The 3,566-nt window shown below is 36.3% G+C and overlaps 1 long non-coding RNA gene across 1 annotated transcript; it reads left to right on the forward strand.

The window, feature by feature from the left end:
* The first annotated feature begins 536 nt into the window (after positions 1-536).
* On the forward strand, positions 537-2,632 carry LOC113298877. The gene is made up of 2 exons (XR_003334449.1): positions 537-816; positions 2,434-2,632. It is a non-coding gene; the product is annotated as an uncharacterized LOC113298877 (long non-coding RNA).
* The last annotated feature ends 934 nt before the right edge of the window (positions 2,633-3,566 follow it).

Below are 3,566 nucleotides of genomic sequence, written 5' to 3' on the forward strand. Positions count from 1 at the left end.
TTCTACAACTCTAGATTTTTTACCTCTTCCACTGCCATCTTGAATTGGAGTCTTTTCACCTCCACCACTCCACCTCGCGCGCTTGTTCCAGCACGGCCACCTTTTTCACCTCGACCACGACCACCTTTTTCACCTTTTTTACCTCCACCTCGACCGCCTCGGCCGTCTCGACCACCTTCTCCTTGCTTTGATTGAACTTGCTCATCGGAGAGAGTATGCGAGTCGTCGCTAGAAGAAGGAGACTTGTTGTCATACTCGGTAAATTTTCTCCGGTTTATGTGTACCCGTTAGTCGATTTTTGCGCTTAGAATGCCTAAAGCTTAAACACTAGTTGTCTTTTAGGCTTTTAGGGTGCCTGAATCATAGTCGCTAGTACCTCAATAAAATGTTTGCCTTATTTAAAACCTTTGGGTGCCTTTAGAGTTTTGTAGCATGCTTGACACACGTCGATAAAGAGAGGGTGTCAAGGGTGTTAGAGTAAATTTCCTTTTGGTGTTAAAAACAAAGAAAGATGGAAAAAGAAAAAGGGGGGAGCTCCTTCTTCCTCTAAATCATTTTTCTTCTTTTTCTTGAACAACCTGTGATATGAAAATCCAAGGAAAACTGAACTGAGATTATGCTCGAGAGAGAGCTCTTGTGATATATGGATTGCGTTGAGTTACTGATGCTATTAATGGTCCCTGTTTTGTAAGACATTGCGGAGAAATTCTTCTTCCTATTTTTCGATGTGGAAAATGATAAGATGATTTGGTAAAGTTTCGAAAACAAATGAATAGAGAAGGAAGTAGGATTGTCCGTTTGCAATCATACTCGAAGGTAAAATTTTTGATACTACTGTTCTTTGGAATCGTATATTAATATTCACTAGCTAGTGTACATAAGATTGTTCTGATAATGGGTTTGAAATTCATGGAAATTAAATAGTAGTCCAGTACATACGATGATGAATTCATGATTAATTTTGTATGTAGATTTCTTGAGATTTTTACATTTGCAGTTCATGGTACTTACCTTATTTACAACAAATGACTTAATTTATTGTTACTGATCTACTGGTGGCTATATTTATTGATTTAAATTGTATACCACTTGATAGGGATGTGAATATTGGAAGATTAGATTTATAGTTTTTGATCCTATCATTTGCCTGAGGTATTTCTGTCAAATGGAGTATTAACTGGAAATGCTATTGTTTGTTGAAATTGAGATAAGACGGTGTGTACATTGTGTGTTTGACGAAATGCCCCAACTAAATGCCTTGTGATTTGAAGAAACTAATACATGGGTATTATCTTCTAGCAAATGAAGTCACTGTTTATATTTTTATAAACCTTTTGTAAAATTCAGTATGCACAGCAGCCTCTACGGCATGCTATATATTTTTGCGTTGTACATTTATAAGTGCATTATGTGGTTGTCCACGACTTCATTTTAAGGTACCTACTCACGTAAGTTGGGATTGTAAAGCAAGCCCTCGTAAGTTAAACTATATAAGCTCATCTGTATGTGAAATGTTTGAATTCACGTGTGCCGTAATTTCTCCTCAAGTGTTACAAGCTTGGAAAATGAAAGTCTAGCATTTGGGTCTTGAGTTACTAATTTAGTTAGGTGGAGGACTATCTGTAAGGTACATAATGGTACTTAACCACTAGTGTTTTGAAGTACAGACTCGTAGTGGGCAGGACCCTTTCTCTTATGTTGGTAACTAGGATTGGTTAGTTCCAATGGATGAATGGTTGTGCTGCCGGTATAAAAATGAAATGGTAACTAAAATTGTCCTAATAATGAGTTGAAGTGCACAGAAATGAAATGGTAAGTCAGGATAAAAATAATAGATTAATCTTTAAAATTAAGCCAGCAACTCTCTCTAAGTTTGATATTCTTCTTTCAAAATTTTTGACGGAAGTACTGTTATCTAAATTACTATGGGTACTCAATTTCTATGCGAACTTGGGTTGTGTGCTGTGTACTGAATGGTGTTACAATATAATTGTTCTTATATAGTGGTAGTTGCTTTCACAACTGGTTACTGGTAAGGGTGAGGTTGGTTCTTGTTAATTTATTTGTATTAGTAGGTTAATCTTGGTGGTGATATAATGGGAGCACTGTTCATGACACCTTAGATTGTTAGCCGGATACAAGGAAAATGGTAGCTATTTGATTCCTAATCATTGGATTTACTAACAATGTTAAGATAATGCCCAACTGATTTTCTAGTTTCGAGTATATCAAGGATGTTGTGAAAACAAAGACCTCCATTCATACTATTTGGTGAAATTAAGTAAATGGAAGTTGAACAGTCACATGGGGTTTAACTCTTTACTTTGTACTTATGAAACCATTTGTACTGCTATCAATAATCAAGTAGATATTTATTGACCATTTGACTCATGGAACTTTTGTGTATCGTCTATCTTCTAACGGAGTTTGTAGAAAGCGTTGAATACGGACAGACGGACACGCAGAAATGAACTTGTTAAAGTGAATGGAAAGGACTTTTCTTCTTTTGGTATGTTTGACCCTTCTAGTGCATTTCGATGTTTTTAGTTGCCATTGTTCTCTTCACTGTGAACTCTATTAACCATCTTGAAACTGTTATGTTAATGTTTCCTTAAGGAGCCTAGTTTTGGTATTGCCCCCTGGTCCCAAAAGAGGAATAACTTTGCGTTTTGGCGGAACACATTGCTTTAACGACTTCATTTAGTACTGTTGTCTTTTATTACTTGAACTTGGTAAAAAACTTACAATCATTTGTTTAAGTAATTTTAAATAATATGTCTACACATTTTCAAAGAAGACCGAGGCGTGTTGGTCGTACATAGGAATGAATTACTGTGCGAAAAATACCACGAACTGTACCTTATTTAGCATGAGAGAAATATTAATTTGTGGTCCTGGTGCTAACTGTTGAAAGTCCGGTATGTATTACTGCCACATTTCCTTCAAGAGAAATAATTATAATTCGATAGGTTGCAGAATTACACCTGCCTGTGCTGCCAAAGTTGTGATGAACTTTATCGTCTTAGTGCTTTTTGTTTCATTTTTCTCTCCATTATTGTCATCAATTGGGAAATGCTTGTGTATCTGTTTGGTTTCAAGGATTGTATAAATGAAGACCATCCCATTATTAGTAATCAGGTATAATCTGCTCGTACATAGATAACATTTTGAGGAGTTTTGATGATAAGTGTACCGTACAAATTATTCACACGTAATTTTGATTGGTAAATAAGATTATATGGGATATGTCGACTCCTTTATGACATGCAGGTCACACAAGTTTGCATAGGAATAGTTGTTGCTGGCCAATTCATACTATTTAAAGCTAGAGATAGTTACTGCTAGGGTGAGCAGTTCATACTATCTAAGTAGTTCATAATATCTGTCATAAGAGATAATTGCTACCATAGAGGGTGGTTCATATTATCTAAATCAATACTGACGAACTACGGTCGTGCTTGATCCCTTCGAGCAATGGAGAGGGTACGTAGGCAGCCGCTATGCGGTTCAACACAACTCTACAAGGGTGTTCATATCATCTGAAAATGTTGGTTGTTGTTTAACAG

Source organism: Papaver somniferum, chromosome 7 (assembly GCF_003573695.1).
Source record: "Papaver somniferum cultivar HN1 chromosome 7, ASM357369v1, whole genome shotgun sequence".
Classification (NCBI taxonomy): domain Eukaryota; kingdom Viridiplantae; phylum Streptophyta; class Magnoliopsida; order Ranunculales; family Papaveraceae; genus Papaver; species Papaver somniferum.